At 42.3% G+C, this 26,249-nt stretch overlaps 1 long non-coding RNA gene across 2 annotated transcripts in view; it reads left to right on the top strand.

The window, feature by feature from the left end:
• LOC309631473 overlaps positions 1-26,249 on the top strand; it is a 144,086-nt gene that overhangs the window by 22,394 nt on the left and 95,443 nt on the right. The gene's annotated exons all lie outside the window — the stretch shown is intronic.

Here is a 26,249-nt window from a genome sequence, read left to right as displayed (position 1 = left end):
AGGATAGCCTATTTGCTCAGTTTTCACAGGTTCCTCGTCCCCATGTGGCCACCAGAGAGGGCAGCAGAGTGACAGGCAGGCAGCGACCCTGGGGAGATGGCAGAGAAGCAGAGCTGGCGGGGAGGACCTAGGCAGTGCCGGCGTGGGGCGGAGCTCTTTACACTCGGATGGGGAGAGCCACATGGGAGTGCAGCACAGAGTCCTTCAGCACCCTTCAGAGTGAAGGAGGGAACAGCTACTTCTTCTTATAACAGAGGCCAGGGGCAGCCAAAGCCGTGCCAGCCAGCCTTAAAGTGGGAAGAAGCTTCTGAGTTTCTTATGTGACTGCAGCCTTAGGATGAGCTCCCAGTGCCACTTTCCAACTGGACGACCGCCTTCAGGTTCCTCCTAGGCAGCCGTTCTAGAGATGGCACTGCGAGGAAGGGGTGTGGTTTTGCTTCAAATAGCCTTAAAGTCCTTCTCCTCCCTGTCTGCCTGATAACTGCCTCAAGAACTCTGAGGGAAATAAAAAAGCTAATTATAAAATTGGGTAGGTCTGTGATCTCGTGCCATATTCAGAGGAAGGCCTTTGGAGACAAACAGTTTCTGGAGCCAGAGCCTCATCTCTGCTGCTTAACTGCTGTGTGGCTTTGGGAAAGTTGCTTTCTTCTCTGAGCATCAGTGTCCTTAGCTGTAGAATGGATTAGTGATATTTACCTTGTGTGGTTGTTATGAGGAATAAATAAGTCCTATAGGCAAAGTTCTTGGCATCATGTATACCAAGCAACCATCAGGGTACCTATTATTTCCATACACCGTATGTACGGACATGTAGATAACCATGAACTACCATGCGGCCTTAGAATGGAGTATAAGCTGCAAAGGTTGGAGCTGGTGTTTCATGCTCTGCTATACAGTGTTCACTCAGGAAAAAGACAACTGCCACAATTTATTTTAGAAAAGTGGTTATGAAATATATGGTTATGAAACTAACTTCTATAAGTTTAAAAAGTATCTCAGTCTCGATCACATGTTCTTAATCTAAGGTTTCCTGGTCTCCAAGAGTCCGTGACCCCCTTGAAATAGTATGCAATGTTTTGTGTGTCTACACTTATGTGCACTTTTGGGGGGGAAATGATTCATAATTATCAACAGACTCTCAGAAGGGTCCGTGCTTAGACAAAAGACTAAAAAACTCTAATATAGAAACAGCCTTTTAAATCTTTTCTTCTACTGAAAGTAACTTGGAGGACTTCCCTGACTTAAGACAAAGCAGGCACAGCTCTGGAAAGCACTAGAAATGGATCCCGTCTTTCAGCCAGTCTCTTTTCCCCAGTGTGTCCCTAACAGAGTGGGAGGCTGGCTATTCCCGCTGCCACAGGTAATGCCGTAAAGACAGGAGGACCATGTGGATGAAGAGGTGTTGCCTTCTCTAATTACAGCTGACAAAGACCAAAGGCTAACCTCAGCTGCACCTTCTGTCTCTGGGAAGTCACTTATGGAGCAGACCTATAATGAGGATTTGCTCCCTGAAACGTAATTCTCAGGATGACGAATATCTAAATTACATCCCCAGACACATACCTGACGCAAAGCCCTAAGGGCTGATGCCCACAAGGGGGATGTGTGGTATTCTTCATTCAGTGGGGATTAATAAATCCCCGATATCACTCAGAATCTCAGAAGGGGCAGGTGTCTGAGAGGCCCTTTTGGCTTCTGCAATGGGGCCTGACAGCCCGTGCACTGGGCTCTGTAATTTATGCCTCCAGCACAGAATCCACACAAAGCAGAGATGGCCACATCAGCATTTTGGGATTTAAGGCCAGCTTCCCTTATCTGCAGACCCTCTCCCCTAAACTGTAAGGATGATTCTGCTAATTGATAACACTTTTTTTTTTAATACAGAAAGTGTCAACATTTTACTATTAAGTTTAATGTTTGCTTGTTTCTTGTAATATGTCCTAATTTTCAAAAAAAAATTTATTGGAGTTGACTTACAATGTTGTGTTAGTTTCAGGTGTACAGCAAAGTGATTCAGTTATATATATATATGTATATGTATATATATATTCTCTTTCAGATTCTTTTCTATTATAGGTTATTACAAGATATTGAGTATAGTTCCCTGATTCTAATTTAGTTTTTAAAGAAAATGATTGTTGGTGTATAAAGTAAATGAAAATACAGTCCTGGGGGAGGGGATTTAAAGTAATTTAAGAGTTCAATGGATGATGACTAATTTTGCAATTGTTATTATTACATCTCTTTAATTAACAGATAATCCATGAATTATGGAGTATGCAATAGACTATGTTAGGGAAACATTTTTTGATCTGTGTAAATAAGTTGAGATAAATGGTGGGTGCACCTGTTCCTAGTGTGTCCGGGGAATGTATGAAACTCTGGCACAGGATGAATGTCTGTTGGTGTCAGTGTGACAACAACAAAACAAAGCTGGCACTGGGGTCAGGAAGTCTTTGGTGGGCAGGGAGCTACCGGCTGCAACCGGAGCCCAGTACGGCTGTGTGTTCTGATGCCCATCAACCAGGAAAGGGAATCTAAGGTTTCCACATGATTTTCCCCTTTCACAAAGCTGTTGTAGAATAAAATACAAATCCTTCCTGAATGTTCCTAGCTTTCCTTCCTTTAGGAAGTTTTCGGTCAATGGGAAACAAAGCCTTATTCAAAGGATTAAAGCCATAGTCATTCTATTGTTTACAGCTTCAATAATGTGGCTTTCCTTCCATGGACAAAATTTTCAATTCACAAATCATCTAAAAAACAGGAAATTTGGGGGAAACACGTGCTTATGATAACAAGAGATCTATCGTATGGTATAGAAGTTTACGCAAAGAGGCATCCGATTTTATTTAAGATTTTTTTTTTTTTCACTGTGCTGTACTTCTGTATGCATTCGAGGAAGATTATTCCTTAAAAGAAAAAGCCATATGGTTTATAACATAAAACTACTCAGTTCCCGCCCCTGCGGGAGAGCGGGAGTGGTGGGGAAGAGGGGAAGCAGATTCTGACTGTTATTTCCAAGGCTACACAGCAGGCAGTCCTGTAGAGGCAACAGGCATCTTCAGTACCCTCTTCTCCCTGCTGTCCTTGGTCCTCTGCTTCCCCTCTCACCCCAGCCAAGTCCTGGGTCCTTTCCAAGTGGATGGAGGGAGAAAGGCTGGCAACATTGGTTAACAGGGTTGGAGAGAATGTGGCAGGCAGCTGTGAGCTCTGGCTGTGGGCAGTAGTCACGGGGAGCCGCAGAACGTTGCAGAGGTAGTGGAAACCATCACTGCTTTTGCAAGCGGGGGATAGCAGGGCTATTGGGGGCCTAGGATGGAGCAGCAGCACTCAACTTGGGCAAACTCATCCTGGAAATCTATTCTAGCTGCTTCTAAATAAACTACCAAGAGAATTCGTATTTTATCTAGATTCTTTATTTTGGTGACAGTCTTTTAAACTTTTTATCTGTACACAGTACAGATATCTGTACACAGTAGATACTTCTGAATAATTTTTAGTGTCTGGAATTCCCCAACATCATGATTTTTTCCTCAGTTCCCCATCTTCTACCATTCCCTTTAACTTTCATCCATACTCCCAGGGAAAATACCACTTCTCCCTCAATGAAGGATGACAGAACCTATTTACTTCCTAACATTTTCTTCTGTGCTCTTGCTATGCAAAGTGTGGTCTGGATTCCAGCAGCAGTAGCAGCAGCAGCTAGCTTGGTAGAAATGCAGACTCTTAGGCCCTACCCTATGACTACTGAGTCAGAGTCTGCATTTAAGGGGATCTTCAGTGATTTGCATGCAAATTAAAATTTGGGAAGGGCTGGTCTGTATCACACTACAGACCTGACTCATAATTCATGCCACCAAGGCCTGCAGGATCCTACAATCTCTAGCCCGCCTGCTTCTCCAGTCTCCTCCCACATTACTGATCATTCACTAGTTCTGGCCTCTGAGCTTTGGCACTCACTGTTCCCTCTGCCTGGATTGCTCTTGCCCCCTCTTAGTATGTGGTTAGCTCCTTTATTTCATTGCCGTGTCAGCTTAAATGTTACTTCCTTAGAGGAAGCTTCCCCAGCTACTCTGTATGAAGAACCACCCTCAACCCAGCCACTCTCTATCCCATTACCCTGTTGTATATTTTTATTGGCACTTATTGTTATCTGGAATCATTTTATTAATTCATGTTTGGGTCTGTTTTGTTGAGGGTTGTATTTTCAGTGCCCAGAACAACGCCTGGCACATCAAAGGTGTTCAGTAAATATTTACTTATTTTATTTTAATTTATTTTTTTTAAATCGTATTTTTTGGCTGTGCCACGTGGCTTGCGGGATCTTACCTTCCCGACCAGGGATTGAACCCGGGCCCTGGCAGTGAAAGTGTCGAGTCCTAACCACTGGACTGCCAGGGAATTCCCCTAAATATTTATTAATGAATAAAGTTTTGGGGATCATGAACAGTAAGCACCTATGCCCAGACAATTCTAAGGTAAGAGGAGGAAACCTCCAAACCAACTCAACAGCTATGTTTTTGAGTTCCAGATCACTGGTTCTCAAACCTGGTCCCCGGACCAGCAGCATCAGCATCCCCCTGGGAACTTGATAGAAGGACAGATTCTAAGGCCCCACCCCAGACATACTGAATCAGAAACCCTGATTCAGCACTTACAATTAAATTGTTAAATCCAGCAATCTGGCTTAACAAGGCCTCCAGGTGATTCTGATGCACCGCCCCAGAAAATACCAACATCTTACCTGTATAGAGAACCTGCAATGTTCAAAGCCCTTTCACATATATCACCATATTTCTGGACTTCAGTAAAGCCCTGAGAAGTAGACAAGGCAGGTGTCATTGCCATTTTATAGATTTTATAGATGAGGAAACTGAGCCCTAAGAAATGATTCCGTTTGCCTATGGTTTCATCAGAATCATCTGGGGAACTTGTTAAAATTGCAGATACCTGGGCTCTACCCCAGACCTACTGAATGAGAATCACTGGGGCTGAGTCTCTGAAATCCCGATTTAAAAAAAGAAAGAAACTTCCTAGGAGAATCTGAAACTCCGAATAGTTTGATAACCAATTATGCTAGAGAATAGAGGAATGGGAGTTAGAATACATAGCCCCTCATTTCTAATGTGCTGCTGTTATAGAGTCTTGAGAAGAGTAATTACAAATGGTTAGTCTTTAGTGAAAATAGTTAAACCAAAGTCTCAATAATTATGTCACTTTTATTAGACCCTAACTCTATTTGCTACCCTTATAAGCTAGGGAGAATCAAATCCAATGACAATGGGCTGTTTTTGGTATATGATTTAGTTGTGATTATTATGGAATTAGCTAAATGGACCATCAATTAAGGTTTGGTGGGGTTTTTTAGTTTGAGATGCAGGAATTAAAAAATAATTCTTTTCTGCTGAGGGTGTTGTAAGATATATGACCTATTTGGTGTACTCCTGCAGTCCTTTACCAACTGCTCTGCTTCCTTTCCTTTACTTATATCTTCTAATTAAGAAGAAAATTTTAGAAAAAGAACAAAAATTTTCAAGCCCAAAGCTACAGCTGTTTAAGCTATCTTTTTCAACCTCAGACATCATTTACTTACCTGGCTAGCCTAGAAAAGATGAACTTCTCCAAATTGTCAGGTAACTCCCAAATCTTTCTCTCCTGCCCAACCAACTCCACAAACTCCAGACTCCTAAATTCAACTACATGTGGAATAATTCTGTTCTGAATATCCTGCAGACTCCTCAAACTTGGAGTGTCCAAAACCAAATTCATTACCACGTCACCCATTCTTCCTCCTGGACACAGTCTATGTCCCAGCCAAAAATCTAAGCATTGCCTCTGGATTCCTTTCTTCCTCCCTGTGGATAGTCAAGCAGTCTTTTCATTTCAGCCTTACATCTCTGTAATCCCTCTCCTCCTCTTCATCTCCACTGCAGCTCTACCTCGGGCCTTCATCATCTCTTGCTTAGGCCACCATGATGGCTTCCAAGGTGGCCCCCTTATCTATACTTCTACTTCATTTCCCACTGTTCCTTGCTTCAGTGTAACCCAACTGCTTTCACTCTTCATCATGTCTTGTGCTTCTGTGCCTTTGCACATGCTACTCTGCTCTACTGATTTTCTCTTTCCACCCCCTGCATGTGGGGGTGGTGGGTGGGATGTTTAGGCCAGGGACTCACTGAGGGGGAGCTATCTTGTCATTTGTTAGGGTAAACTAACTTTTCTGTGAACATGTGCAAATGGCCCTAAATAAATCTAAAGTTAAGAAAAAAAAAAAAAGATACTGCTCATTATTCTCTTCTCTGTGAAGACTTCCCTGAGGACTCCTCTTTGGTGTGGACTGTTCCCTCCTTTGTGCTCCCAAACTAGCATGTAGTCTGCCTTCATTGTAGTACCCCTCTCACTAGGTTGTGTGCATGTTTATACTTTCTTCTCCCTCGTCAAAGCATGAGCTCCTTGAAGGAAGGGAACATGTCTTATTAACATTTGAATCACCACCTTGTGGCACAGAACCTGGTCAGTCAGACAAACAAACATACGTTCAATGAATACCTGGCTAGATTTCTGGATTCCAAACATGGCTGAGGGTAAGAGGAACTAAAATGTATTGAGCAACTATTATGTGTAAAGAGCTTTTAACACCCATTATTTATCTAGTTTTTAAAGATAATACTTTGAAGTAAATGTTATTCTAATTATGTACATGTTGAAACTCAAGTCTCTAAGCAATTAAATAACTTGCTTGAGGTCTCAGTTAGTAAATGGTAGTGCTTGGCGTTGAATTCAGGCTTTTCTAACTCCAAACTCTGTGTTCTTCTACCTATCCTATGTGGTCCCTAGAGTTACCCTAGCATAAGCCATAGGTTTTAGAATGACTTCTCACTCTTTGTTTGCAAAATATTAAAACATTTATCTCTGAAGAGTAGTGGTGATATCATGTGTGGTAGGTAGTCGCCAAAGATGGTCCCCAGTGAGCCCTGCCTCCTGGTATTCATGCCCTTTTATAATCCACCTCCCATGTATCTAGGCTGGTCCTATGTAGCCAATAACATGTAGCAGAAGTTGGTTCATAAGAAGCCTCACAATGTCCACCTGAAATATTTGTTCAGGGGGGGAAGCCAGCTGCCATGTAAGAGATCTGACTCCCTGGAACCACCAGGTTGTGAGAAGCCCAGCCTATCCTCATGGAGAGAAAGAGATGTTTGACCAGCCCCAGCTTTCCCTGCCATCTCAGTTCAGGTACCAGACGTGTGAGTAAAGAAGGCTTCTTAGGTATCCGGCCCCGGCCACCATCTGATGGCAACAGCACCGAACACCCCAAGTGGGAACTGCCTAGAGGAGCCAAGCGTTGTTCTCTCTCACGGAACCATGACAGATAATAGTACATTGTTCTTTGAAGCCACTCAGTTTTGTGGTGGTTTGTTAGGCAGCGATAGGAAACTAGAACACCATGACCTTTTTTTTTTTTTTAAAGAAAATAACTTAATATTTATAAGCACGGCTTTTTAAGCTTTTTTGTTGTTATTGTTATTTTTCCTTTATAGACTACACTCTGTAATATAAGTAGATTTCTAGCTCAGTCCTTAACAAGGTTTATGACCTTGAGCAAGTCTCTTTATAATAATGTCATGGAGCTTCACCTGCCTCAGTTCTAAAATGAAGGGTTGGACTAGTTAATCACTAAAGTCCATTCTAGTTCCAAACTGTATCATTCCTTTCAGTCTGTCAGAGAACAATCGAATCTTCATCTGACAAGTTTTTAACTTGCAGTAAAATTTTATAGGCATAAGAATTTTCGGCGAAGCAGTGAAGGCCAGGGAAGTGCTGACTCAGCACAATGTCGTCTGTTAGCAGGGAAAAATAAAGTCAGGAGCTACTATAAATCTGATCCTTTCAATCCTTCTCCCCGAAGCAAAATTCAAAAATATGATTATCTGTGACAAAAGACTTGAAAGAGAATTCTTTCAACACCTCCGCGCCCCCCACCCCCCCCATCTCCAGCTGAGAAATCTGTTACTCAAGTCTGCGAGTGACTTCAGGACTTTTGCCAGAATACTCAGTGTTGCAGAGTTGAATCAGCCTCCGGAAGATCCCTGCGCACAAATGCTAAGTTTAGGGCCAGTGAACGAGGTGATTCCTAGAGGAAATAAACTCTCGCCTGAGAACAACAGCTGAAGTAAAATCCCATAAGCCAGGAAAACAGCCACACAATCACAGTAACAGGTGGTCGGTTTCAAAACACATTTCAAGGTCCGACTCTCTCGGCACCTGCTCTAGAACCACAGACGGCGGTGTAACTCTGTCTGGGTCTGAGTTAGGTCAGCCCTGCCATGCTAGGAGGAAGATTAACTACCTTTATCAGTTGAGCCGAGTTATGGTAGGTTAGATGACTGCCCCTCTGTGGTAGTAACTCTTCTATTCCCTGCCAGAAAGGCAGAGGGAATGAGAGAATTTGGGAACCAGAAGAGAACTTGGAGATTAAGTAGTTTGACCCCCTTGATAGCTGAGCAAAGTGAAGCCAAGACAGTGAAGTAGAAACTTGCTCAAGGTCACACGACCTGTGGAAGCAGAACATCCCCACCCCAACCCCTCCGCCCCAAGTTTTGTTATGAAAAATTTCAAACACACAGCCAAGTTGGAAGAATTTTTACAGGGAATACCCGTATACCCGTTACCTAGATTCTACCGTTACCATTTTATTAAGCTTGTTTATCATGTATCTCTTCATCTATCCATCCCTCTATCATCCTACCTTATTTTTTTGATGCATTTTAAAGTGAACTGCAGACAGCTATACTCTTCCCTTAAATCAGCATTATGCTTTATCATTATTTGTCTAATTATTTGATACCCCAATTTTATATACATTATGGAACCAGAAAAAATTACCAAAAAAATCACTGGACACAATAAATGTAAATTAGCATCAGCTAGCCTGAAAGGGAACACAGCTTCTTAACTCTAAGGCCCTTGAGGATTCTTATTAGGAGCAAATTCAGAGAAGGCAAAAATATTGGTCAATGCACAGCACTGCTTATGCTGTTCCCTTTCCTGGAATCCCTATCTTTCCCCTTCCTGTTGAAATCCTCCCCATTTTCCCGAGAATGATCTCAGATGTCTACAAGTTAACACAACCTACCGTTAGACATGTATTCCTATTTTAGGAAAAAAAGTTATTCAAATCTGAAATGCCACCTCCTTCCGAAAGCCTTTCCTGAACTCTGAGTTTTAATCTTTCTAATTTGAATGCTCACAGGCCTTCCTTGGCACTTTCCCTACCTCATTCTACCCTGTTACAATTTAATGTGTATTTGTTTATCTATCACTACTACTGCCACTGCTACTGCTACCACTATTACCACTACTACTCTTGTGGTTAATTCCTCTTTGTAAGGGACTGTACCTTAAGACATTTCTGTATCTTCTGTAGTTCCTTGCATAGAGTCATCATTGAATGTTAAGTAACTTCAAATTTCAAGTCAACAAAATTATGTTCGGGCAGCTTTGTGAAAGTCAGCTCTTGAGGACCTCCTGTATCAGAGCCACCTGAGAGACTTGTTTAATGTGAAGGTTTCTGGACCTCCTACCCTCAGAAATGCTGACTCAGTAGGTTCGGGGTGGGGTCCAGGAAGCTACAACTTCAGCAAGTGCCTCCCAGTGATTTCAGTGTGGGCAGCACAAGGATTGTACTTGGAGAAATCTGCTCACAGGTCCAAATTACCAATCTTATTTTATGTCAGGCCTGTAATCATTTTGAAACCAGTAAACCAAATCTGCCTATCCCTTTAATGGATCCCAGATAAAGGTGTGGCAAAGATGGTGCCTGCCACGGTGGGGTGTGACAGTCAAGGCATCACCCCTCACCACATCATGTGCTGCCAGTCACCACTTCTGCTGTTGCCACTCACCCCCAAGTTTCCCTTTGTCACTTCCCTTAGCCATCACCAACTGCCACTACCCCTCGGGCCGCTCCCCCTCCGAGGCTGAGTCAGATCCATTGTGGAGCCCTTGAGGAAGCACATGGGGAAGCACATTTCGGAAGACAGGTTGAGGACGTTCTCATTCTACATTCGCATCCCAAGTCTGGGAGCAAATGAACACCTACTTCTGACCCTGGCTTCTTGAGGAGCTCTGCAAACCTGGTTAGAAAGTTGGGCCCGTGGTTTGAATTTCCTTCTGCCTTTGATTTTACAATGAGTGGAAACTGAAGTTGAGTAACAGATCTCTTGCCCAAGCATTGAGGGCCACCACAAAGCATAGAGCAGTGGGACAGGAGCTGGTTGAGATGTGGTTGCTTCCCTCCTTCAGGCCAAGTGTTTCTCTGTAAGGAATGTCATCTGCAGTCATTTCCACTGTCAGGTCTTACAGAGTGTTTTTCACATGTGTCGAAAATAATACTAAGATGAACTATCGACCAGAGAGTTATTTCATAAAGCATAACCTGAAGCTTTGAGTTGAATATTCTTGAAGTCAATTTCCCTAAGACATTCACAACATTGTCATTTTTAGTTCAACATATTTCTCTATTGTGGTGGTTCCCAAACAGGCATCAGATTCACCTGGAGGGCTGGACCTCACTCACAGAGTTTCTGATTCTCTAGGTCTGGGGAGGAACTGAGAATTTGCATTTCTAACAGGTTGCAGGATGATGCTGATGCTGCCATCCTGAGACCAGGCTTTGAGAAGCACTGCTCTGAGAGAAAACAAAATGGTCCTACGGATTAGACCTCTTGCCGATCTGCCTGCCTGCCTTCTTGTATCACAATGGCTTATAGCAGTGATTCTCAGCCCTAGCTGTCCATTACAATTACCTGTGAAAACTTTAAAACATAGGGTCTGGGTAGGATGATCAGAGCCTACCTCAGACCAAATGAATCCACAGCTCTGGCATGGGGCCTGGGTGTTTTTGAAAAAGATCCTGAGGTTACCGTGATGGAAATCCAGGGTTGAGAACCACAGGCATGTAGCAAACTCTGTCTCCATTCTGTGTTCACATGTGATTCTCTTTTGACATATATTTATTGACCACCCTGTATATACCATAGAAAATGATAAAGTGTCAGAGAAATGGTCCCTGACCTCAAGCAGAGATAGATCACATACCCAAACATTTAAACAAAAAACTGGTGTGTGGCGAGTGCCAATTAGAAGAATAAACCATTACCGAAAACAGAAGGCTGGATGATCCAAGGTAAATCAGTGCTGCAGTGGAGCCTCACATTGTTTGTGATAAGTTATGTATGCCTTTGCCACCCAGGAAACATACCCCTTTGGTGGGGGAAATTGCTCATTTACTGGTTCATTGAGGATGCTCCATCTGATTCACCATGGTAGGCGTGATTGAACCATGGAAATGATGGAACATTAAATCAATAGCTGGTCAGCTGGCAACTATTCCTTTGCTAAGTATGCTATTAAGATTCCCTTTCAGAAACCCTGTGCTCAACAGAGGGGAATCTTTTCAGTGGAAAAATAAAACATACATTGTTTAGAAACTAATTCAATATTCCTTAAATATGTAAAATAATCCAAATTTATTTGTGAATCAAAAGATAAGTACCTTAAAAATATTTATGTGCTTACATCCACTGGAATACAAAATAATTCAGTGATTCAGTTACAGCTGACCCACAAAGGGGAAAGTTTCTAGAAAGGAGAAAATACCCTCCTCAGGTGTTACTTACGTATTAAAGGCATTGTTTAATTCATTGTGCTATTTAATTTGGTTATATCTTTTTTGAGATTTTTTGTGTGTGTGGAGGAGTTTTTCCAAGAATAAGAGATCCCAATGACGACAAAAGAAAATTGTTTTCAAGAAAAGGAAATACTTTTTAAGCTGTTACATTTATTTCCATTTGAAAATAGTGGAGGCAGATTTTAGGCATTGTGGGAGAACCTGAATATGACAAAGTAACTTGCTCTCAAGGAAGCTTATAACCTAGTAGAAGGGAAAGATAAGTACCTATTTGAAGCAAAATATGATACATGCCTTTAGAGGAGAATAAATTTGAATGAGGCTTCAAAGAGCTGGAAGCAAAGGAGGTCAAGGTTCAAAGAGCCTAAGATAAGGCGTACAACTGGGGCCGTGGTGCAATGCATTATTTCATGGCCAATTTTCAAAGGCCAGCTGTTCACAGTCAGATGAAGACAGAAGATGAGGGTAGATGCAATCAATGTGAAAATCAGGGCGCCCTCCCTTATTTTCCAGGCAGTGTAGTTTCGAGATCAATAAGTTTTACAATCTCATTTTAGGAAGCAAAATGAAAATGAATCTGATGCATTCTTTTTAGTTCACTTCTTACTAATAAAATCCAATTTAAAGGATTTTATATGTTGGCTATGTGGCCACTAATATTTGGTAAAAATATTTAGCCTCATTAATGATTAAAAAGATGAAAATTTGAACAGTAATACAATAACTGTTTTTGGCTTATCAAATCGATAAAGATTTTAAATGGCTCCCAAGTGTTGGGGAGGATGGCAATAACAGGCTTCTTCCTTCTGCCTGTGAAGTACTTCTTGGTTCATCATAGCTGGAGGACAGTCCATGTGCTACAGCTCATCAGTACTTCTAGGAATATATTCTAAGGAAACAGTACAGATATGTGTGAATACTCATGTACCACAGTATTCCTCAGTGCTTTGTTTACTATTGCAAAGAACCAGTAAAGAAATAAATGCCCCTAAACAGGGTAATATATATAAACGATATTGCACTATATTAGGAAGGAAATAGTGGTGGTCCACTCACCTGGAAACCTAGAAACCATGGTATGGAAAAAATCTTCCTGAGTGTAAGTTGGTCTCCCCAAGGTCAATCCCTTTCCCTTCATTTCCTCGTCTTCCGATATTCTGTACACCTGCCAAACAGGGCCACTTGCTTTTTGTGCCCCAAACTTACCCTGTATACTTTCTTGCCTCCCTGCCATTACTCATGCCTTTCACGCTGTCTGAGGACCTTTCCTTAATCTCTGAGGTCTCACATGTTGAAGACTCAGTTTTGTAAGCCGCCTTACGTGATGTTACAATGATGTTCTCCTACATCACTCAGACGGAGGATTTATTCCCTTCTCTGTACCCTCATGGCAATTTGGTTATCTTGCTATAGGCGGCCCTTCTTACCCTCTGTCCTGTATTAGAATGATCTGAATATAAATTTTATTTTCCCCATTAGATTTCGAACAGCTTAAGGACAGCGGCCAATCTTCTTCAGATTTATATCCCCCATAGTTATAAAGCATGGTGGGTATGGTTGTTGAATGAATGACTGAGTGAGTGAGTGAATGCAGAAGTGCACTTGGAGCTGATTCTAATGATCTCCACAGGCATGGGATGAACTTGGCAAGTGCAAAAGATGCTCTTTGGTGCCTCCCTTTTGTGTGGCAGGGGGCTGATGTCTTCCATCTGAGCCACATCGATGAGAATAGTAAAGACCAGGACTGAAAGGAGAGGTCTGAGAGGGGAGTCAAGGATGATGAAGCAAACTGCAATCTCCCACCCATCCTCACACATACCCCCCCTGCCCCCCATTTAGTGGAGGAAGGGGAATCGATGAAGACCTTTGCAAAGGAAAGTAAGCACTTCTGATCAGTTATCAGTTCCTTTACCATCCCCAATAACATCTGTTTTAATCAGCAGGTCTTAAAGACAGCACATTTGCAACAAAATGAAGCGATGAGGATTATCCAGATAATTGAGGGACAAAACAAAAATAAAATATTTTCAGTGGGAGAAAAAGGAATTTGAGTTATAGTGATGCACATTTATTTATACATTCCCAGACTCAATAGATAGCATAAATGCCATTCATGTTGATGGTGAAAATGCCTTGACACTGTCAGTGAGGAAGTTAATAAGCTGAGCAGCTGAACTACTGTTCAAAATAGTCAAAATTAAGTCTTGCTAAGGCATTTTCTGTCCCCTCCTGGTACAACCCATCCCTACATGTTATATTGTATTAATACTTACCAATACACCTGCTGGCTTTTGTGGGCCTTCAGGAAATGCCTTTACTTCCTGAAGAATGCAACAAACTACAACCCAAAACACCACTGCAGTCAGCTGACACCAAACTGTGAACTGTGGTTCCCTTTGTGTCAAGGGTTAGGTACTTGGGTGATTAGTATTTGGGTGATAGCAGGTTATGCTACAGCCAAGGTCACAAAAGAAATTCTTTTATAAAAAAGATCTATTTAAAAAAATTATTTTATTTATTTGGTTGCACCAGGTCTTAGTTGCGGCAGGTGGGCTCCTTAGTTGCAGCAGGCGGGCTCCTTAGTTGTGGCTCACCGGCTTCTTAGTTGTGGCATGCAAACTCTTAGTTGCGGCATGCGTGTGGGATCTAGCTCCCTGACCAGGGATCAAACCCTGGCCCCCTGCAGTGGGAGCACAGAGTCTTAACCACTGCGCCACCAGGGAAGTCCCAAAAAATTCTTATAAATATGGAGAATCCATGTAGTATGGATTCTACCGTATAGGTATGTATGAATCCATGCATGTGTATATGTATGTATTTATAGTTTTGGGGGAGACCATTACTCTTTTTTTTTAACTTCCTAGTGTGGCAAAATTAAGCCTCACTGAATTATTTTTATCAGTAAACAACAACAAAAACTACCTTTCACCAAACAAAGGTCCTCTCCCTCTGCCAAGTAACAGTGATTTACAGACCTAACATGTGAGCAATGGGAAATACTATATTTCCAGACTTGGGTAATGAATAACCTCTGAGGGCTTGAACTTTTTTCAGTTCCCACAGACTGCATCCACAGAGCAGTGCTCTTGCCCTGAAAGGAAGGATTTGCCCGGTTTGGAAGGAAGTGGAATAAATAGAACTGGAAGTGGCAAGGTCACCTTTAATATCCTATGAACTGCCTCTTAACAAGCTTCACAATTGCTTTGTTTCTTCCTCCCGCAGTGCTATAAACAGGCAAAGTCGAAGCAAACTCTTAGAGCACGCACGGTGTGCGGAGGAAGCTCCCAGAGCCGTGAGGAAGGGGAGGCTGCAGGCTGCATGGGGCCCATCCCACACGCCAGGGTTACAATTGTATTACACGGTGTGGTGGCCAGAAGGGAAAACTGCTTGTTTTTAACGGAAGGGGTTATATTGTCCTAAATTCCTGTGTATAAAATATAGGACAAACAAGTTACAGTGGGAATATTTAATTGGAGTATATGGAATGTATGGCATATTTGCCTTTCATTTGGCATTTCCCTACTAACTTTAAGTATCACATGGTGGTTGCATAAATACGAACGTTATTTTAAAAATCTCTCTCCCGAGGACCCTGTTCAGTTGGCATTCCAAACACAGTGCAAGCTCTTTACTGGCATCCTGCTTCACAGAGAAATTTTTCTTCTTTTCCAAGCTCCTTCAGGCACATGCATACCTCTGTCTCGGCTGTTTCCCAGCACTTCTTTTTGAATGTCTGCCTCCTGAGGGGAGGGGAGAAAATCTAGGAGGTATGGCAAAGGCCCTAACAAGGTTGGGATGCCGGAGGCTTCCAACCCTGGTTGGGTTCCAGACAGGACTGGAATTTCAGTGAACTGGCTTTCAGTAATTTTTAGATAGTCCAATATATGTCATCTTGGAAGACCAATTATGTGGGCAGCACTGCCATTATCAGAACAGAACAGAATGATTCAGACTGGGCTTCGAGTCTAAGAGAGGGAGCCTCACATGGCTTAAATGCAGCTGGTCAAAGGGACCATGAAGCAACCCAAAGCGAGCTGGTACTTTGTAAATTGCTACTTACCCCTCTGTGTGGACTCTTCACATTTGGCAAAGTTGTCCAGGAAAACCTCCTCCCTCATATTTTGAAAGTGCCGTAGAGCTATGAACTGTTATAATTTCAAAAGAGTGTGATTAACGGGATATAAGAAAGATACAGTAAAAGTCTCTAAGGGGTAGAAAGAGAAACCCAAAGGGCAGTCTCTGTCTAATCTGAACTTTGACTACTTCTTCACAATTCCAAGATCAGATGAGTTCTTGGCATTGCAGATAATGGGTCAGAGCCGAGTTGTTGTGGAAACTGCTAGATGGAGCTAGAGCTGTTACGTGGCCAAATACTTTGATCTGTGGATAGCACTAAATATCTAGAGATCCTGATCTCTGGTAGGGTTCTTAAATTAAGTGTCTGGGGAGAAGACATTGAGGCACTAGTCCAGAAATTCTAACAGCTGTGCTCTACTAAAATGCTATGCTAGAATGGACCTGACCAGGCTAATCATCCTCTCAAGTGCCTCCTGCACTGTAATGGCTAGGAGACATTTTCTCCTCGCCTGTAGGGGGGTGGGGGGGGTGAGCTCTTTGTCCTCTGACCACCTGGAACAGCATGGCTGATTTGCTTTGTCTAGCAAATAAGAAGCCTCACAACATATTCAACTGTGAGGTTGGGTGCATGCACGTGCACACACACACACGCCCGCTCACATTCACTTCGTACGTTCACCTTTTTTACCTTTTCTAAAATATGAAAGTGGTGAATCCAGATTGAAACTCGCCACGCTTTTCAGTCAGACATTCCCTTTCCTCCCAGGACAGCAGAACCTCATCCAAATGCGTTAGTTGTGCAGTTGTGCTGTTATTTCTTTCCAGATGACAGAATAGCCACACATATTATGATGATGAAACCCAGTTTTATTTTTTCTTTTCCCTTGTAGGTCTTTTCCCTTGTAGGTCCCTTGTAGGTCTGTCTGACACCATTTACTCTTTGAACAGAAGGTCCCCCAAGTCTGAACTATGAGATTGTGTGAGCCCCGCTCCCTGTTCATTAAGACCGCCCCCTCTGAAACGAAATTGATGAGTTTTCAGTGGCCATTTGTAGCATTTGAGATCCATAGGTATCAGGGTTTGATGCATGGCCCTCATCTCCGTGGGCTCCTGTGCAATGATTCTCATCTGTCTTGGTTAGAAAGTGAATTAATCTTGACCTTGGCCCCTGGGGTGTGGTTCTCTGTCCTCTCACACATCTTCAACTCACTTCTTTATCAGAAGCACTTCTTGTTTCAGGCCCAGGCTCCCCTGATTTCAATCAAATCTAACCTTTTGTCTTCCAATTACATTGCTCTGATTTTAAAGAAAACCTGTATTTCTAGTATTATATATTATATTTCTAGAAAGTTCTTATTCTGAGTTATAATTTAATTATGTGGATCATTAAAGCTTTGAAGGATGCTAAAGGGCAGAAAGGAATTAACAAAATGAAAGTTATTATTAGGAATTACAAATCACTTAGCATTTCAACATCACACGTCGGATGTGGGCATTTTGTTGAAAGAGACAGTGACAGTGCAGAAGACCTACGATAGAAACATGCTTCCAACTTGAATTCTATTGTTACAGCACACATAGGAGATTATCAATTATATTTTATATTAATAAGGTAATAGATTTAGAAATATTACTAGCAGAAAACTTAATGTATTAGTCAGAACTACACCACCTCCGGCCAGCCACTCAACTGGACTTATTTCATCCATACTTTCTTTGGATGTAAATGAAATTGGTGTTTCACAATGAAAGTAGAATTGCTGGATATTCTTGTTTATGCCTTTGGTGGGCTGAAGAGTTAAACCACGGTGATAGCGCTGTTGGTTAGGAAGGTAATGAAAGCTCCAGGCAGTTTAGGATTACTCTTATTAGCAAGCATTAGCTAAAAGCTAGATTTAGGAAGAAATTATTTTAAGAATGTTAAAATTAGGAAGTTAAATTGAATACCTATCCAAGTATTAAAAATATTCGAACCATGTCATGCCGCAGAAGGTTAATAGTGAAACACGGGCTTCCCTGGTGGCGCAGTGGTTAAGAATCCGCCTGCCAATGCAGGCGACATGGGTTCGAGCCCTGGTCCGGGAAGATCCCACATGCCGCGGAGCAGCTAAGCCCGTGCGCCACAGCTACTGCGCCTGCGCTCTAGAGCTCACGTGCCACAACTACTGGAGCCCGTGCTCTGCAACAAGAGAAGCCACCGCAATGAGAAGCCCACGCACCGCAACGAAGAGTAGCCCCTGCTCGCCGCAAGTAGGGAAAGCCCGCGCACAGCAACAAAGACCCAACGCAGCCAAAAATAAGTAAATAAAAATAAATTAAAAAAAAAAAAAAAAAAAGTGAAACACTGTATGACTACACTAATATTTCTACCAAATTTCATTGGGTTTACATATTCAATTTTTGTGCCTTGAAAATACTGCTTGTTTGAAATCAGGGAGAGGAAAAATGTTTCAGGTACACAGAAAGTAGACAAGGCTGGAAAATCACAGATAAGTGGTTACTTATTCACGCCGGGTTTAAAGCTGTCAGGTTCTGCTGACAGGCCATGCAGAGCAAATGAGAGAAAGAGAAGTTTCTAATACGAACATTTACCACTGCTGCGCCACCCTGCAGCCATTCCCACTCAGTGTGCCCTCATTTGCTAGGCCCCCTTCATCCAGGCCACTGCAGGGAGGGGTGCCGAACAGTGAGGAGAGCACACTCACCACTCTCTGGCCTTCACGCTGGCCATCAGTTCCATTTGATATGGCTGTAAATGGATATGGCTATATTTTTGAAAACAATGGGGATTATGGAGATGGTTCGTGCTGAGTTGCAAGCCGTTGGCTGTGTTTTCCAAGGAATGACAAAGTTCTGTGATAACATATCCACAGAGAGGAAAGAATATGGATAGATGTAACAATACGTAGAAAAACACCCTCAGCTTGTCCTGTCGATCTTGTACCATCCAGGCATGTAAGGGGGAGAAAGAAGATAAACTGTGGTGGTGGGAAAACATGCAGACAGAGAGAAGTAGAGAAAGAAAAGAATTTGGGAGGTGCCAGTAAAAAAGAGCAGAAGAGGGAAGCACAACCAAACACCAAAGAGTAAGTGGAATCGCTGTCAGAAGAGATTTTCCTTTGAATAAAACACTGAGGTACCTTCTAAGTATAAAAGAAATAAGAAAAGAGAAACAAACAAACAAAAACATATTGAGAGGTGCAGTTATCCAAAAACAGAGGTGGAAGGTAGAAAGAGGCAAAGTGTGTAAAGACTGTAGCGAGTAACTTTTAATGTAGTAGAAGGTTTATTTTATTTCTTATGACTTATCCCTTAAAAAAGATACCTGCTTTATCAGTTCAGTGACCAAGGAGCTAATTATAGATAGCTACCTCAGAGAAGACTTGAAGTAAAGGGCATCTTCCCTTTTAGAACTTAACTGGTGTAATCACGTTATTTAAAGATTGCTCCAGAGTGCATAAATTCCCCTAAATTCCAAATTCTGTTAAACTACTTCGAGGAACTGAGAGTTATATTTTTATGTAATCCACACACTAGAGCAATTTGTGGAGCCCTGGAAGGGAAATGTGAGTTCTGATGGTATCTCAGCTTGAAACACACGAAGCGGAACCTGAGGTCACACTCATAACCTATCAGGAATTAGAGGAAGTGATTCCACTTGAAAGACCCTAATGCATGTCAAGACTGGAGGAGATAGGTCCCTCTCTGGAGGGGGGAGAAAGGGAGAATAAAGATGGAGAGATGACCAAGAGGGAAAACAGTTACATGCATTGTGCCTGGGGAAGTGATTATCCTGTTGTGTCCTAAATTCTGAATCTGGTTGTCATTGATATCCTGTTCAGGCTTCCTCTGAATCCATTAAACCGTTGAAGCCTCTGCTCAGTTCCTGTACCAAGCTCACAGTATAGGTTAATATGTGTTTTTATTGGATTGGGATCTCTGTGGCTACCAAGGCTGAAAAGAGCAAGCTGAGGGAAGGTGAGACTGACTTCAGGCTGACTCCAACCCCTGGAGAGCACTGGGCTGCATCTGCCACATAGACCTTCCCAGGAAATTCTTCATCAGCAGCAAGTGCTTGCTTTTGGTTATTAGCTTGAAGAGCACAGGCTGGGTTTAGAACTAGTTGTCCCTCCTCTTCTTCCTTAGATCCTGTGCATACCTCTCTGATCACTTCTCATGGCTTATTAGAAGGTGGTTACCCAAGTACTTAATTAAGAGTATGGCTTCTGGAGATAGACCACCGGTGTTCACATACAGGTCTACCCTGTACTAGATGTGTGACCTTGCGCAAGTTACTTAACCACTCTGAGCCTCAGTTTACACGTATACAGAATGGAGACAGTCATAATATCTACCTTCTAGAATTGTTGGAATCAATAAATTAGTAGTATAACATTTAGTATAACATTAGTAGTATAACATTTTTTAGAACACTGACTAAAATTTAGAACACTGACTAGCCATTAATGTTATTATAAATCTATTTTTTTCTACTAGAATATAAGGTCCTAAAAGGCAGAGCAAATTTGTATATCCAACCCCTAGCATAATAGAATATTCACTGTTTATTGAATGTTACAGGGTAGCTTAGGTAGATTTGGTTTTAGAGATATGATCCATATTTACTATTCATTCACTTAGTCACTCAACAAATGTTTCTTGAACTTCTACTAGGTGCCAGGGATCTTGCTAAGTGTTGGGTGAACCAGAGAGGGAAGGTCTCTGCCCTTGGGGAGTTTAGTGGTGGAAACTATCATAAAAGAATAAACACAAAAATAAATTTATAAATTTGTCTTAAGTGCTTTGAAGGAAAAGACTAGAGAGCTATGAAAGAGAAGAACCTTTTGTTGTCTTCAAGTCCCTGATCTGCAGTACAGTGGGAAAAATACCAGAAGATGGAAAAATATGTGTATATAGTATTAATAAATATGGGTGATCAAGGTAGAGACATCTGTGTAACTGACCTTTTGCTGGTTCTTCTTATGCTTTGTCTTAATCAACACATAATGCTCTCTGATGTCCATGCCTGGTTAGCTCATTTGGTTAGCTAATGAGGTCAAGGTCAGAGGCCAGCATGGGTCAGTGAGCTTTTCTCCTTTCTGTGGTCAGATTGCACTCTTAACCTTAGTCATCTTTCAAAAGTGTGTATTTGGTCACAGGAAGGCTGTGTCAAGAGAATGTGGGTAGAGGAGTCCTAAAACTGCCTCAAACGCAAGCCTCACCGATAGTAGGTCTCTCGTCATTTTCTTATACTACCGATAGCATGCTGTATTTTATTGTTCTCTGACACTAGCGAGGGTCTAGTGCCATTATTGACAGATGTAGCCAATAATTTCTACCACTTTTTTTCCCAGAAAACTGCCCTTTCAAAATAAGCAAACCACTTTTAAACATCACTTCTACTGGATGGGTGCTGTAGACTAGAGCAGTGCTTCTCCACTGGTCATAAGAATCACCTGGGTTATTGATAAAACGCAGATTCTGGTGCAGTCGGTCTGGGTGGCACTTGAGATTCTGCATTTCTGTCAGCTCGTAGGTGATGCTGTTGCTGCTGATCCGTGGACCACACTGCGAAGAGCATGGGGCTAAAGAGGCATGAATCAAAGCTAAGTCTAGATTGTAAAAGTACAGCAAATACTAAACATAGTGAGCTTGACCACTGGTACAATTTGTTGGAACTGTTTACTGTTGAAGGCACTTCATTGTTTACAGATAAGTTCTCCCCAAACAATGTTTCCTTTCAGCTTTTTTTTTCCCCAGTGTGTTCTAATTTCCTGGGGCGGGGGGCGGGGTTAAATATAAGAAAGAATTCAAAATTCTTCGTTTTAGACAATATATTTATGTAAATATGCAAACCTCAAAGGGCTGGAGCTGGGGCTAATTCCATGTTATGCAACATAAAATGCCTTTGAAACACACACAAAGCCTTTTATTTTATGGAGGAGATTTTAGTTCCGTCTTCAACTTACTCCACCGTATGTGACAAGTGTAGTAAAAATCTTTTGTGTCTTCTGTATTTATTTTTGGTAATAAAAGGAGACAGCTCCTTTTTCCCACTGCCCAGAAGAGGCCTATTCCCCTGCTGACATCTCAGAATTCCCATTGATACTAAGATGATCGTGAGCATGGGACTGCCAAAGAAACTGCTTCTCTGAGGAAATTTCCATGGGTGTGAAATCATGGGAATCAAAATTAATGGGAAAGTCCCTCCAAACTTGTGAAAATTGCCAGGATTCTTATAGGAAAAGAGCCTAGAAATACCATGATTATCTCCTTTACTATTTGGTGAGATGCATTTCTGTTACCTTTGGAGAAAACGGTCAAGATCTGCTCAGTGCCAAATGCTTCGTTTGTTTTTCTTCAGATGCTTTGGGTGGATATACATTTGTAAAATTTGGATGTTTATACCTTAGATTATTTAGTCCAGCCTCAGTGTTGAACAGGCAAGGACACCAAGTACAGAGGAACTAAATGACCTTTCTAAGGTGTTACATCCAAGCTAGAGGCAGAGCCCAAGTCTCCTGGTCCTTTCCTTTGCACCTCCCTGCCTTGGTGTCTTCAGATAGTCCCAAGGGCAGAAACTCTAGGGCCCAAGGCCCTAGGCACACTGATTTGAAGAAAATAGTCCCAAGGGCACACTGATTTGAAGAAAAGTTTAGGATTTGCACATACCCTGGTTCCTCAATTTATTTAAGCAGTCAATCAATAAATATTCAATTAGCTTCTACTCTGTGCCCAGGACTGCTTTGCACAATGTAAAGCAATTTAATATTTCTTTATTCGCTCAGATTTTCTGTCAATAAACTGCTCTGAGGTGAGTTCAGCACTGTGAGTTGCTGAGTTAACTCTTGGAACCCACTCAAGAGCTGTTGATTATAACAAACTTCAGCAAATTTGAAACCTCCATCACTTTTTACTCCTTCATCTCATATCCCCCACATAAATCAGTGGCTAAGATTCTTTCCCAAGTGCCTCTTACATCACTTCTTTCTTTTCTTCATCTACTTGTCTTGAAGGCCCTGTTACACAACTGCCACCTCTAGCCTGTGGTTGAGGCTTGGGCCTGAGGCCCCTCCTCCCAGAGCTCCTCCATACCCCTGACATCCCTATTCTTTTTTTCTTCAAAACATGCTTACCCTATCTATATTTGTTCTCCTGAATTTGCTAGGTGATTGAAGCGACTTTACTCCATCACCCTGGTTTCCTTCTTACAGTCTTTGACTTAGATTCTTCCAAACTTCTCCTACCCAGTGACCTTGATTGCCTCATTTTCTTCCTCCTATTTGTCCTGCACATAGCTGCTAAATCCAGGTTTCTAAAGTGTGGTCATCTGTATAATGACTATATTGCCTGGAACCATACCTGAAACACTGCAGGCAATTAATAAGTGTCTCCCTCTTCTTTTTCTGGAGAAAGAAGTACCTCATAATTCTTTATATTTCCATGTATGTAAAATGGGGAGAATAATAGTACCAATAACTTCATAGGGCTGTTGTAAAAATTTAGCTATTATTATTACTAAGAAAAATTCCAAGCTATGAATAGTTAATTTTATTGTCTTCTATCAATTGGTATCATTTCATGTATGCTAGTTTCATTTTTTTCAAACCAAATAATAAATAACTGGAGGGAAAGACAATGCTTTGCCTTTTGGAACTCCCCTCACCCCCCACTCAGTTGCTTGGCATGGATTTGTGATCCTCGTGGGTGTCAGCAGTAGCATTCAGTGGCTTCATACCCATGCAGGCTACTGGCCGGGGTCCATGCTCATTGCTAGGGCGTCTGTTCTGATGGGTCAGTGCTTGTGCCACATCAGTTGACAAATAGTTGCACATCATCCCTGCTTGATTAACTTATGGTAGCTTAAGTTTGACATGATCCAACTGAAAAAGTTAAAATAAATTAAAGACATACAGGCTTTTGCTCTCTCCCTTCCACCCCCATAATATGAATTCTGTATTAAAAGTAAGTTGTAACTGTATAGGTTGAATCCCTCTCATGACTTACCTTATTTCATTGTGCCTGGGTCTTAGCAAAATATTATGGGGAAGGGAGTGGGAATAATGAGAGAAACACAAAGATGGCAGGAGGGTGCAGGTGCAAGGTACATCTGGATCCCCACACTGTCATTAACCAGTGTGCTGAGATTTAGGACAAGTGCCTGCGTCCACTCCTGGCCTGGGAAGGTGCTGTGGGAGGGACCCACACTTGGGAACCCTAGCTGAACAACAGGCATTTCACACAGTAGTATAAAAAAAAGCCGGAAAGGTTAGCGTTACCTTCATGCACTTCTCCCTCAGCAAGTAAGAGTTGGTATTAAATAGCTAATGGGATGCACTTTGTCCATCTTATACTGTTGAAGAAAAATAAATTCATATCTTGGAATGTTCTTCCTTTGGAGGAGACCCCTTCCAGCTTTTACATGCAACTGCTCCTAAGCGTGACTTAAAATTTCTCTTCCCCATTCACCACCGAATTTTGGATCGGGGAATAGAGGTGGTGAACTAAACGTAACTCTCTTCAGACTGTAGCACAGGGGAGCGTTGGCAAATCCCAAGGACTCAGCACTGACCTCAGCCTCTGAAGTTTGGAGAGTTTGGCAGACAGCAGAGAAAAGCTCCCTTCATCTCTTAAATTGAGTGCCATGGCAACAGCAGCCTCAAAAACTTGAGAGAGAGGGGTGGGGGCGGGGGGAGATGGTTGAGAAAGAGATAAGAGGACCAAATAGGCCTGGGATTTTTATATGCGACGCTTAACTTGAGAGAAGGAAGCGAGTGGTGAGGAATGCCCAAGACCGCCGCTGGAGTGATGTCATGCCAGCCAAAAGGCAAACGAGAGCCTGGCCGCCAGCTGAAAGGAACAAAGGCGGTCGGTGGGCGGATATGGCGAGGGGAGGGAGGGAGAAAACTCGCCCACGCTCGCGAAGCGCTTCAGCCTGCGAGTGACAGGCCTGGAGTTCTGGCATCGGGAGGGGGCGCATCCCAGCCCACAAATGCTGTGGTCCAAAGAATGGCCTGGCGCGTAATTTAATGCAGGCCCCGTGACTGTACTGGAGTTGTAGTCTTTTGTGTTCGCTACCACAATGGAGGAGAAATCAGGCCACAGGCTCGCGGCGCAGACGGGCTAGTGCGGATGTGTCTCGGCCCTGGCGGCAACGTGTGCTGCCGTTCTGGCGGTTGCCCGGCAACCGGACGCCGCCCGCCGGTGCCTGCGGAGCCCATTGAAAGACCCGGCAGCCGGGTGAAAGGGAGAGACGCGCTGTTCACAGGCCAGGCTTGTGGAAGAGGAAACAAAGGACAGGGAGCTGGGGCAGGGATTGCGTGGGAGAAGGCCTCACACCATACGAGGGGGAACACTGGGAGCCTGCTTTTTGAGGGGCCGGAGTCGGTACCCTGCCTTGGCCCAGCACATGGACCGCGTGAACAAATATAGCTCTTCCTCCACCTTGGAGTTCACAGCTTTCCTAGCCCAGATGTTGCATTAAATTGTCTGCCTATTGTGTAAAGCATGTAGACAATCCCAAACAAACAAAAAAAACAAACAGTGGCCAGCTGAAATCCATTTGTTAGGCCGGAATATTTTCCAAAGTAGGATCATGCACCTGGTGGGTAAATAGACGCTCATTATTAAAAAGTGTTTGCTAAATGCAGTGTGGTATCCTGGATTGCATTGTGAAACATTAGTGGAAGAACTAGTGATTAAAAGTCTGTGGTTTATTTAATAGTAATGTAACAATGTTAATTTCTTAGATTTGACCAGGAGTCAGCAAACTTTTCTGTAAAAGATCAGAAAGTAAAACTTTGAGCTTTGAGGGTTCTCTGGTCTCCTGTTGCAACCACTCAACTCTGCCATAATAGTGGTAAAGGTCTATAAACAATATGTACAAGAATGGGCGTGGCTGTGTTCCAATAACGTTTTATTTATGGACACTAAATTTTGAATTTCATGTGTCACGGAATGTTATTCTTCTTTTGATTTTTTCAACCGTTTAAAAATATAAAAACTCTTCTTTGCTTGCAGGCCCTACAAAAACAGGCAGCAGGCTGGATTTGGCTGGCAGGCTGCTACAGTTTGTCATCCCCTGGTTTAGACAAATGGACCAAGGTTATGAAAGATGTTAACGTTAGGAAAAATTGATGAAGGGTATATGAGAATTCTCTGGAATTTCTTTGAAACTTTTCTATAAATCTTAGATTATTCCAAAATAAAAAGTTTATTTAGATGTATTTAAATGGCAAGCTTTTTAGATGGAATGTTTGGAAAGGGATTTGTTATGGGGGGGAGTATACCAGAGTTGGTAGTGTGTGTGTGTGTGTGTGTGTGTGTGTGTGTGTGCATGTGTGTATAGGAGACATAAAGGAATATTTTTCTTAGTATTTATTGACATATGGTACTAAGATTTCCTAAAATGAAAATCCTTGCTACACCACCATATTGGCAATCAAGCCATTAACATAAAACAGCCTGAAAACAAAATAGC

Source organism: Balaenoptera borealis (genome assembly GCF_965194805.1).
Source record: "Balaenoptera borealis genome assembly, chromosome: 6".
NCBI classification, from domain to species: Eukaryota; Metazoa; Chordata; class Mammalia; order Artiodactyla; family Balaenopteridae; genus Balaenoptera; species Balaenoptera borealis.
The sequence above is the reverse complement of the archived record's forward strand: the minus strand, read 5'-3'. Positions and strand labels throughout refer to the sequence as shown.